Here is a 13,508-nt window from a genome sequence, read left to right on the forward strand (position 1 = left end):
TACTGTATAGCCTCCAACACAACACGTGGGCTTACTGTATAGCCTCCAACAGGTGGGCTTACTGTATAGCCTCCAACGCAGCAGGTGGGCTTACTGTATAGCCTACAACACAACAGGTGGGCTTACTGTATAGCCTACAACACAACAGGTGGGCTTCCTGTATAGCCTACAACACAGCAGGTGGGCTTACTGTATAGCCTCCAACACAACAGGCGGGCTTCCTGTATAGCCTACAACACAACAGGTGGGCTTCCTGTATAGCCTACAACACAGCAGGTGGGCTTACTGTATAGCCTCAAACACAACAGGTGGGCTTACTGTATAGACTACAACACAACAGGTGCTTCCTGTATAGCCTACAACACAGCAGGTGGGCTTACTGTATAGCCTCCAACACAACAGGCGGGCTTCCTGTATAGCCTACAACACAACAGGTGGGCTTCCTGTATAGCCTACAACACAATAGGTGGGCTTCCTGTATAGCCTACAACACAACAGGTGGGCTTCCTGTATAGCCTACAACACAGCAGATGGGCTTACTGTATAGCCTCAAACACAACAGGTGGGCTTACTGTATAGCCTACTTGATTGACGAGAATTCCTCACATTCCCTGCAACCGTGTCATCACATATGGGGGACTTCTCCTCACCCAGGCAATCCATATTATTTTCTGCTGAAGCAGACACAGACAGGAATGTGGACAGGTGTGTTTGATTGAACTGTAAAGTCCTACAAGCGCCTGTAAGTGATGGAGCACCGAGTGATGTCTGAGCAGTGTCTGCTATCGTCTGGGGCCATAGTTCACCAAAGCCTTCTCAAGGGGATTCTCTGCTTTTCTTCTTGACTGATCGCTGTAGTGCAAGTTTCTTTGACATACAGAGTGTTTAGGGAGTGAGCCCTGAGCCGCCCTCGCGGGACTGTCGTGATGTTCTGCCGAACTTTCTTCAGGGGTTTCGCACAACAATAAATGTGCCAGTTCCCCTCTCAAAGCATCCCCCCCCCCGCGGTCATTGTCTGAGTTGTGTGAGAGCGACAACGGGGAGAGGACACGCAAACGAGGCAGCTTTCAATGGTTCCATCCACTCTGAGTGCTTTATTTGTGTCAGGCCGCCCACACGCACAGGGGAAAAAACCCAAAGCGGTGACAAACAGGGTTGGGCATTACACAACAGGTCACAGTGTCAGATGAAACGAGGATGCTGCTTTTCTCGCTCCGACCAGACAAGTGGACAGGATAGATTGAAGTGACTCAGCGACCAGACAAGTGGACAGGATAGATTGAAGTAACTCAGCGACCAGACAAGTGGACAGGATAGGTTGAAGTAACTCAGCGACCAGACAAGTGGACAGGATAGGTAGAAGTGACTCAGCGACCAGACAAGTGGACAGGATAGGTTGAAGTAACTCAGCGACCAGACAAGTGGACAGGATAGGTAGAAGTAACTCAGCGACCAGACAAGTGGACAGGACAGATAGAAGTGACTCAGCGACCAGACAAGTGGACAGGATAGGTTGAAGTAACTCAGCGACCAGACAAGTGGACAGGATAGATTGAAGTAACTCAGCGACCAGACAAGTGGACAGGATAGGTAGAAGTGACTCAGCGATCAGACAAGTGGACAGGATAGGTTGAAGTGACTCAGCGACCAGACAAGTGGACAGGATAGGTAGAAGTGACTCAGCGACCAGACAAGTAGACAGGATAGATTGAAGTAACTCAGCGACCAGACAAGTGGACAGGATAGGTTGAAGTGACTCAGCGACCAGACAAGTGGACAGGACAGGTAGAAGTGACTCAGCGACCAGACAAGTGGACAGGATAGGTAGAAGTGACTCGGCGACCAGACAAGTGGACAGGACAGGTAGAAGTGACTCAGCGACCAGACAAGTGGACAGGATAGATTGAAGTAACTCAGCGACCAGACAAGTGGACAGGATAGCCCACATGGAAAGAATCTATATGTACCCTATATGTTTTAATATAGGGCCACATATAGTTTTCCCATATATGGTGCATACATAAAATTGGCCGTTTTCCTATATTATATGTACATATATGTACCTATATGTATAGGTACATATATGTACCTATATGTACATATAATATAGGAAATCGGCCAATTTTATGTATGCACCATATATGGGAAACCTATATGTACATATATGTACCTATATGTAGGATTTTAAATAAAAAAAAATAGCAGCGCACACGGGATTCAAACCCCGTTCTCCAAGGTTCAAGCCGTGCGCTCTAGTGCTGAGCTATACATTTTCTTATACTAACCAGAGAGCCGGGCACATTATATACTCTCTCGCACACAACGTAGACCACAATTGTCAGCGATCGGGAAGTTATTTTATGTGATGCGTACGATCGTAACAGACTAAAATGATGTTGTGTGTGTGTGTGCATCTATAGTCTGTAGGCTGTACGGCTTCAGAGGTTAACTTCATTTAACACCAGAGACTCAGGAGGTAGGCCTACACAGAGCCTCGTATAGTCTGTTACAATAACAGATAGAGTGTGCCCAGAGCACCTCGTTCCGCACTTGGTGCAGACCGGTGCAGACTTGCTTTGGTCTAGTCAGTCACAGCTAGTAAGTACTTGCGCATGCTCGTTGCTGCAGGAACTGAATTCATTATTTTATAGTATTGCGCTAAACTATTAACCATAGTTGTGTCCTGGAAGCTTTTTGCTGGCACCACATAGCCTATAGTCCCATATTTATGATATTTCATGTGACATAAAATGCGTTGAAATGTAGTTTTCGTGTAGATCAGATTTCAACTCTCAGTTACACAATAAAAGACAATAAAATGCCAATTCACACACTATCAATATTGTCTCTATTCCAAACTACAACAAATGTTTTAACAATATGATGAACCAAATTGTGTTTTTTTACACGTTTACGTTGTAACCGCATTTTAGCCGGTTGAAAAGAGGGTGAAATTAGGTCTTAGACGTTCAAACCCAATATCACCCAGATTTAAACTAAAAATCAACGTTGAAAAAACGTTTTGTGCTCGCTGGGTATATATGGATTATGACACAGTGTATACAAACAGATTTGTAAATGACCTATATAGGAGGCATATACCTTGTATTGTGTACATATATGGCCTATATGTGGATATAAAGAAGTGAGACCTATATGACCTGTATTATGAACATATAGGGCCTTTATGTGTATATAAAGAAGCTATATAGGAGACATATATGCCCTGTATGTGCACATATAGTACCTATATGTGGATATAAAGAAGCTATAGGAGACCTATATGCCCGGTATATGCACTTATATGCACCTGAATCTGGCCTATATGCAACCTATATGCGGCATAAATGTGGCCTATATGCGCATATATGCACCTAAATCTGGCCTATATGCAACCTATATGCGGCATATATATGGCCTATATGCTCCTATATGCGCATATATGCACCTAAATCTGGCCTATATGCAACCTATATGCGGCATATATATGGCCTATATGCTCCTATATGCGCATATATGCACCTAAATCTGGCCTATATGCAACCTATATGCGGCATATATATGGCCTATATGCTCCTATATGCGCATATATGCACCTAAATCTGGCCTATATGCAACCTATATGCGGCATATATATGGCCTATATGCTCATATATGCTGCATATAGGTTGCATATAGGTTGCATATAGTTGCATATATGTTCATATAGATTCTTTCCATGTGGGAGGTAGAAGTGACTCAGCGACCAGACAAGTGGACAGGATAGATTGAAGTAACTCAGCGACCAGACAAGTGGACAGGATAGGTAGAAGTGACTCGGCGACCAGACAAGTGGACAGGACAGGTAGAAGTGACTCAGCGAGCGGGTGCATTCACAGCAACACAAAAAGCCTCAAACCTTCTCTTGCCTCTCTCAGGCTCTGGCAAGTGGACGGGATCCATTATCAAGGCGACCTATCTCCCCTCTGTGCTGAGTGCTTCTCCAAGGTGTACAGTACAGCCAGCCGGGCCGGACAGAGAAAGGGCTCCATTCTTCTCCCCCCACTTCTCTGACTCTAAGCAGAAGTGCAGTGCTACCTCGGGCTCTGGTTTCTGTGCTGCTTTTGTCTCGCGCCACCGATCGGGGACACAAAATGGGCCTGGAGGCAACCCAACACCGCACCCGCGCGTTTCTCATCGCCCCTGCCCAGCTTCCAGTCCGCACGATGAAAAGGGGGAACCTGTTTTATTAGTGGAGAGAGATTGAAACACCCACACAGTTTTTTTATTTTATGATTACATTGTATCTGTCACATAATAACAGCACCGCTTGACGTATAATCGCACAGTGTATTTTGCAGTGATCTATCTTTTTGTGCCCATACCTATTCAACGGCTGTTTCCATCACCGTTATTTGATAGAGACAGTGCTACTGTACCATCTCCCCTGGACCCTTAAATAGGCATTTCTCGCTCACACTTGAAACTGTCCCAAGTGGGCTGCCCAGTGAACGAATGCCGTTGACCCAGTAATGTGATCAGCAGGCCTGCTTCTAAGTAGCTCTGTGCTGCATGCTGTGGACCAGAGTATAACAGGAGCTTGTCACAGCGGAGGCTGGTAACAGGAGCTTCTGACTACAGCTGAAGGTATGTTGCTGGTAACCACAGATTTGCCATTAGATCTGTGTGGTACCAAATCTGACCTTCACTATCAAAGCAATACAGTATCTGGACAAGATCCTGGGCCAGTAGTTGGAGGGATTGGCATTTGTGTGTGTGTGCGTGTGTGTGTGCGTGCGTGCGTGCGTGCGTGCGCGCGTGCGTGCGTGCGCACGTGCGTGCGTGCGTGTGTGTTTGTCATTGCTGTTCCTCAGTATTCCTCAGTATACTGAGGGAGTGAGGGCATCCAACAAGATAAAATGGTTCCGATTTGTTTGTCCTCCACCATGGTACTGTACGTATGCAGGACACGATGTCATCATGCAGGACATGATGTCATCATGCAGGACATGATGTCATCATGCAGGACATGATGTCATCATGGTGGCATCTGTGTGAAGTCACATTCCTGTGAACACAATTCCTGATAGATATTTACTATGAATTATTAATAGATGATCTGATTACATTTGGAGCATGTTGCTGCATCAATTTTCATATTGAGTAAAGGCACATTTTCTTGAAACTACAACTCCTTAATGCTTCAAGATACAGAGTTCATATTAATACCACCCATGTGTTATGTGAACATATGTGTAAATAAATCTTTGATGCTTGATGGATTAATTAACATAATTAATGACCTACTTGTAATAGATAAATATTTCTGTGTCATGCACCATATTCAAGGTGCCTAGCCCGTCTGGGCTTACAAGACACAAATCATTCAAGTTCAACAATACAAACAAATCAACAAACAAGCTACAAAACGCTCAAACATAAACAAGACAGAGTTATAGTATATTCAGATGAACAGCTTCTCCATTCTGAGTTTCCAAGCCCTCCCAATAAACCTGGCCAAACTGAAGACTTCATCTCTGAACAACCATTCCAACTTCGCATCATCTCCTGACCAAAATAGTTCCGGTTTCTTATTTTGCATTAACTGAAATAGAGATAATCTTGGTTCCTCATATAGCGTACAATGAAACAAAAAATGAAATTCATCTTCCACAACACCTAATTCACATACAGTACAAAGTCTCTCCTCCTCAGCAATAGAATTGAACCTGCCAACCTCAATAGCCAAAGGGAGGGTACCCGTTCTCAACTGGGCACATAAAGATCTTCTGGATCTATCCAGGGGTAAAGTAACATAGGGTTCTGGAGTGAACATATTTTTAATTTGAACATATGTTCTAAGTTTTGGTTTGAGCCAGATGTCATTGGCCCATTTTTCTTTATAATCAAGAAATAGCCTATGTTTAATATAGCGAACACTACAACGTAAACTGTTTCTGAAAATAAATTGCTGGTCAGCTTCCCTGAACACATCATTGATATCATTACACCATGGATACTTATGTGCTTTATCCCAGTTAAACACTTGTTTTGCAACTCTACTCTCTGGCATATTAGATAGACGGTTCCACAATCTCAACATTTCACCTTTTTGTTTGATCAAACAAGGCTCCCAACCCATATCCCCTTGAAAAGCCAACACAGGTGTAAATTTATGTACCCCCAGAAAACATCGGATTGCACGATTTTGGATGGCATTCACCTTAGAAAATTCCTTTCTTCCCCAAACTCCAGCTGCATAAAACAAAACTGGTGACACACATGCATCATAAAGCTTTGAAAATGTAGCATATCCAAGATTTTTACAAGTTTTCACTTTACTTATTACTGAACCCAGGGCTCTACCAGCAGTGTCGGCCAACACACTGACGCCCTCTTCAAACGTAGAAAATTCATCAAAAGTAAAACCCATCAAAAGTAATACCTGATCATACTATCTAATATATCATGGTGATAATGGCAGGACATTATATCAGCTCAACTGCCTGTTGTTATTTCTGTGTTTCTACAGTCGGCGAGCAATGATAGCAATGACGGCTTGTGACTGGAAGGTTGCAGGTTTTCCCTGGATATGTGTAATGAATATGAAGCAGGACATTACTGGGGAAAAACATGTACACCCCCTGGATAAATATACTTTAACAAACATTTGGGCTGAAATCCATTCATTCTAACTTGTATCCAGTATTGTGTGTGTGTGTGTGTGTGTGTGTGTGTGTGTGTGTGTGTGTGTGTGTGTGTGTGTGTGTGTGTGTTTGTGTGTGTGTGTGTGTGTGTGTGTGTGTGTGTGTGTGTGTGTGTGTGTGTGTGTGTGTGTGTGTGTGTGTGTGTGTGTGCGTGTGCGTGCGTGCGTGCCTGCGTGCGTGCGTGTGTGTGTGTGTGTGTGTGTGTATGAGTAGTGCAAACAGTCACTTGACTTGATGGCTCCATACAAGCGTCTCTCAGGTCTGTGATGCCCGCTGACAGATTGGCACCTCCCTGTCAGCCAGCCTCATTTCCTCATCTCCCACTCCCCACCGTCGGACTGCCTGGCACGGGCAGGCTGGGCTCTGGCCTGGGCTTAGCCCACATCAGTCTGTGTGTTAGTCACTTCTGTAAACCTTGTCATGGCACAGGCACGGCTGCAGACTGGAGCACAGCCTGTCTCTTCCTGTGTCTCCCCGGTCTGTCATGGCACAGGCAGGGGCTGAGGGGCCAGTCGACAGAGGGAGCACACCAGATGCAAGTCAAAGTCTGTGTCTTTAGTTAAGTGTTTCAGAGGACAGAATGTCATGGATGGCATGGAACAGAATCCAAATTAAGCAATTGCGGAAGTGCCTTAAATCTGCATTCCAATGGCCAACAGGGGGTGACTCCACTGGCTGCAAAAAGAAGTTTGATTGTAACACTTTCCTAATGGGTTTATGGTCTCATTAACTAGTTTCAAGTCTTCTTCAATACAGCATGATGTTCATTTAGTAAAATCCAAGGAAAAAGACGTCTAATGCCGCATTCATGACAACTTGGACCATCGGAAGTTTCAACTCGGAACCTCCGGCCCTGGCATATTTGCGTTCACGCTGCACTTCCTGGTCGGAGAGAAAACACTGGCAAAAACCAAGGAGGGTTCTGGGAAGTGGAGGCGGTAATACATAAGATGTGTGGATATGACGTCAACTCGGACAAAGCAGAGCTCTGAATGATACCCGAATTTCCGAGCTGTAATTCCGGCTTGGACGACCGTTCAATTCACTTTTTACAGGTCGGAAGCCATTTTTTCCGGTGGTCCGAGTAGTCTTGAACAGGGTAACAGTACTGGACACACTGTTTGATTGACAGTTGATCTCTATCTACTGTACCACTTACTGTAAAGTAAATATGACACTGTGTGAAGGCAGTATGCTGTGAAGTTATAGATTTATGCTTCAGCAGAACTCCCACCCTGCTGTGTTACTGGCTCATTCCTGGCTTTTTTCATTGTCTTTATGCAAGCCGGTGACCCTTCGCACCAGTTTGTTATCAATTTGTGTCACCATCAATGATGTCAAATCAGATAAGTATCAACTCAGAGTTCATTCTCACAGCGATACAAAAAAGAAACAGCGGTGTCTCTATCGCAACCGCGCACACGGACTCGCAACGCCAGCCTGCGGGGAAGTTTAGTGTCTGCATGGAAATCCCTGTCTGTCACAGCTATCTCTAATATTTCACACCTCGGTGAGGAGAGTGGAGGGGGTGATTTGTACTTCCTCCCTTGCTGGAGGTGGTCGCTCGTCCCCTCTGAGTGTTCAAACAGCCGACGTCATGTCCATTTCCAGACTTTGATTTGTGTCCTGCAGGCAGCCCAGTTGAGATCCAATCTCTGAGGCCTAGTTGATGGTCAATTTTGATCTGTTGATCATATCTGATCTTTTTGGATGACTGCTCATATCTATTCTAGGATGTAACTCATATGTGAGCTGCCAATCTGAACTGATAGCGATGTCGAAAAGCGGAGAAAAAAATACACAAAAGTGTATTATTGTGACTCCGCTTTTTCCTGTCCACACTGATGTATTATTGTGACTCCATGCAGAAATGGGGCAGTGTGAATCTAGACAAAGATTTCTTCAGATATCTTTCTTCAATATATGTTTATAGCTGGCCTGGTGTGATTCTTCTGCCTGCTATCTTTACCCCATTTGGTGGTACAGTACGCTCATGCGCACGACTATATTATCGCCAGAATCTGATCTGCGCTGTATTACGCATACTCAGCCTTTTGGAAATATGTGCTGCTAAGCCTCTACAGCTGGCGCGCGCTTGGTGGTCATAGCCGCTATGCTAGCCTGGCGATTGGGCAGTGACTTTAATGTGCAGCTGAATCATCCTGATACAGATAGGTACTCGGTCACGGTGTCTTTGCTGCGGTGTGGACGCTGTTTGTTTGAAGCCTCATCTGTAACCCAACACAGGGCCAGGGCTTGGACCAGGGCTGGGGAGGAATTACAGGCCTTGCGTAAACAGAAGCTGGCAGTAGCTGGGCGTGCTCTGCTCAGGAAATTAAAAGCTATGGCTGCTTCCTTCAGTCTCTATCCTCCTCTCATCTGTTGCCAGCACGGCTAATGAATAGCACGCTAATAGTGTCTGGCTTCTTCCTCCCACTGTTGAGTGTAGAGGGCATTCACCTTGCTGCTGCTTACAGTAGCATACATGAGTGCAAATAGTTGGATACTGTATTTGGCCGAACGCCGTTAAAGAAAGCACATTTTGTTTGCACGTGAATCACTGTATTTGTGCACTGGCAGAATGGTGGGCTTATAGATGGTTTTAACTTGACAACATAAACATTCTAAATTGCCCCTAGCTTACGTCCTGTTGCAGTGTTTGCTAATACAATAGCTGACAGGAAATAAGCTAAGTTTCAAATGAAGCAAGAGCCCCAAGAGGCCGTGGTTTACAGTGATTTTTACAAGTTTACTGCCGTAAAGCCCTCTTGCCTGTTGTAAAATTACTGTAAACCACAGCCTCACACATTTCCGTGAAAACCATCTATACTATAGAGTGCTGATGTAGTTATAGATTTATCGTCTATCCACCTTATTTCTAGCTGCCATGATGCCCTATGTGAAATATGGAAGCTTCTTCCGGTGTAATCCTCCCAGCCCCATGCCCCTCCCCCTGCTACGTTGCTGACACGGAGCCTGTCTGCATCTGTAAACGATGTTTCAAAGCTGCAGGCGAAGGGAGCCAATCACGTCCAGCTTGGCCAAACATCTTGGGGATAAATATCCGGAGTTGTTCAACGAGCAACAGGTTAGCGGATGTGATAGATAACATCATTACATTCCCTCAAATAAGTCGTCAAACGAGTGTTATTTCTTTGTGACAAGCAACTTTTTTTTGTCTCACAGAGTTTGATGAGTATGAGCGCTGAGTACGAGCGCCGCAGGCAGACCCTCGGCCAAGTAGGCTACGTTAACCAGCTGCAACAATCAGTCACGTTCTAGACCGGACCTTGCACCCATAATCATTTTACAGCGGGGCGTTCAAAAATAAGGTTGATAGAATGTAGATGTAGTTAAACCGGCTATATAGAGTGCTGATGTAGTTATAGGTTTCTCATCAAAACCAGTCCATGCCTGCAACACATCGGGGGGAAAAACAGCTGCACTATATTCACATTTTTGTTATGATGAGGCGGGTCACTTTTGAAGCAGTGACAAAAAGTACAATTAAATTCATTTAATCACAGATGCCACTTTCTGGAACCACAGCTTACTCTGTGGAGAAAAAAGGGGCCGATGGTTTCCAGCCTCGAGAAGGGAGCGAAACCTCCTTAAATGTGTGTCAACAAATTTGCTCTGAAGTTAGCAGTTATCATTCCTTAGAAGTGATGTTACCTTGCTTTTTTTCTTTTTCTTTTCCAGGACACCTCTGGACACTTTCAATGCCAGATCACCAGATTAGTTAACATACCTGACTTTTCACTGTCAGTGACCTACAAGACCTACAAGATAGGATCTCTCTTCTTTCAATAAATCACGTTTAAAGAAAGGAGGGACTTCCACGGAGACAAGAAAACATTCCGCACCACTATTCAATGCAATATGTTGTGTGCGGAAACCTGTATGAATGTCAACATCTTCAGCACCAAGCCACACGTGAGAAAGAGATTCTATCTCCCTGTGCTTGACCTGAATAGCAGAAGAATTGCATACAGATGAAAGTGGAGGAGAGCCTGTGCGTGGTGTTTCCAGACTGCAGAGCTAAAGCAGGCATTTGGCGTACTTCTCAAAGCAATAAAGGGGAACAACAAAGAGTTCCATCTATAATACAATCCTGGTCACACATCCTGAACGGCCAACGTGGTCCTCTTCGGGATGTTTTGGAACGTTCGTCTTGCATGCATAGAGAAGTAACACACCGAGCAGATGTGAGAGAAGGTTCAACAGGCAGGCGAACATGACATGTCTCAGTCGCCACCTCGGGAAAATGCATTTGATTAGATCTCAATGTGTGGTTCACATACAGTACTGTACCAGACACCTGGAAATGATCAACACTTTATTGTACCTGTCTTTTTCCATTGTGAAATGTATAACACCCCATTGCCCTAGAGTCATGCCAACATAAGAGCAAAGATATCTAACATCTTTATAATGATGTTTTGAGATGAGTTCTTCACCCTGCTCTATGCTTCAAAGCGTAGAAGTTCACCTTTTTCCATCAAAATATTCCCTGCCTGTTTGAGTTCACCAGGTGCAGTCGGCTCAGGGTTCAGAGGTCGGGGCTCATCCTCGTCAGGGATCCCACTGCCGCTGCCAACAATCACAGAAAACCTATTGTTCTGTAGAGGGAATTATATTGTGGGGCCTTAGGGAGAGGTATTACCAACAGTAGCCAAGGTGTTTAGGTGATTATTCTGCCGTTATGTCACCAAGCCTGACTTAATCAGAAGAACCTTTTCTTTGTTTCATTGTTGCCATAATATAAAGTTCTATTGGCGCAATGCTCACAACGTTAAGCTAGCGGTTGGATTGTACCGATGACCTCGCTTCTTTGATTTTTAGGCCACCACTGACCTTTAAGGTGTGAGGCGCTCTGTGTCCATGTTGTCCCGATGATCCTCAGAGTAGCTGAGAAAAGCTTGTGTCCAAAAGACTCCTGTCATTCACTGAGTGTCAATATAAAGTGATCCAGCTGATACCTGCACTCTAGCTGCACTATAGGCGAGTTTCTTTTACCACCATCTTATCTTCCTAAATCACAAAGTGGGGGTGCAACAGAGTCTCCCATCCCGACTTCACTGTTTACCAAATTAAATTATTCTGGGAGGAAATTATTTTCCGCCTACAGGATGTGATGAATCCAAATTTAAGATTAACAGTCTCCTAAAACCGCACTGTCCAGAGCAAGCCCCAACCTTCGGTTCTGAAAAATGAGGCCAACACTGAAGTACTAAAAACTGCAGTTCCTTGAATGGCTGATGGCTCCAAATCCATTCACCCCCATGTTAAAATACCTGACTTTACAGCAGAGATAAGCATGTTTACATCCTGGTACAAAAAAAGAAAGAAAAGGTTTTGGTCTCCATATTTCACCGTTTCATAACATGTACGGGGAGTGAATTTTTATACAGTGGATGGAAGCGGTTCCCAACCTTTTCCGACTCAGGGCACACTTGAATTTTTTTTTAATGTTTGCTGCCCACATCCAAGCGTAAACAATACAACAAAATAATGTGTTCTTAGTAAAAGGAGCTGTCCATCAGCACCACACAAATCAGAAACTAAAAGCAAGGGGCTGTCTACAATTAATAAAAAATGCATTTCAAATTAAATTAGTGTTTCATTCAACAATGGAGAAATGCATTCTTCTCATACATAATAATAACAGCCGAATTAATCTTTTTTCAGTAAGGTCATAATGTTTTGGAAATGATGTGGGTGCCCACTTGCAATATCTTTGTGGACCACCAGTGGGTCCCGGTGTAGGTACGGATTCTACTCAGGTTACGGATTTGGCTCGCCCTACCGGAAGTGCTCGGCTCGGGGTCCACAACGGGGTCTAACCCATGGGTCTAACCCAACCGTAACCCTAACCCCTAACCCTAACTCTGATTCATATTTTTAATGTCTATCATGTCTGATAACATCAGTAGCTTAGTGTTAGCTTGTTAGCTAATCTTAAGCGGTCAGCCATTTTGCCCACGTTAATCCCACCACGTGCCCAACGTACAGCCAATCAAATGCCTACCCGAGCTATTTCTGAAGGCGAGCCAGATCTGCACCGACACCGGCCCACACACACGCCAATAACACCATAACGAAAAAGAAAATTCCTCGACTACACCGCATTCCAGACTTCTTTTCACCAAGAGGCGAGCCTTTATTGTTCAAGCAAATGTTATTTTATGCTTATTTGAGTCTCAAATGCTGTAGGCACAGGTGGTGTTCCTGTTCCAGCGCTTAGAGGACCGCACGCTAGGAGGAGGGGAAGTGGTGTTCTGTGGGGAGCTCCTCTATCTTAATATAGCACTCTAACGCTTCAATGCACAAAGGTGTTGGACGAGAGATGGGAGGCGAAGTCAAAGCCAGACCCAATGCATCATTTGAGGTTTGAGGCTTAGCGGCAGCAGGTGTGGGGACGGCACTCTGTCCACTTCCCTGGGTGGATTACAGTAACTAAATAAAGGCGTTGTAACTGCAAGGTGGACAGCCTCATCAGCCCTTTACATTAGTCTCTACAATTGAAGGCCGATGTTCATATCCTTTTACAGTGACTGACTCCTAGCACACTCTTTAGCAGACCTATGGAAAGTCTTGGAGGTAATTTGGACATGTCTTCTGAACTTTGGTCTGTCATTACTTGAGGAGTCTGTTTGAGGAGTCTGGCAGGTGGTCGTGGTAGGAAGGTTGCTGGTTTATATCCCTGAGGGGGTAGAAAACGAGACTTATACCCAATGTACACCAGATGCGTTACAGATCCGTGCGGATCCGGTAAAACTGCCGGAACAGACTCTCGCTCATGTTAATAGATTGGCAATA

This window comes from Poromitra crassiceps (assembly GCF_964638095.1).
Source record: "Poromitra crassiceps genome assembly, chromosome: 9".
Taxonomy (NCBI): Eukaryota; Metazoa; Chordata; class Actinopteri; order Beryciformes; family Melamphaidae; genus Poromitra; species Poromitra crassiceps.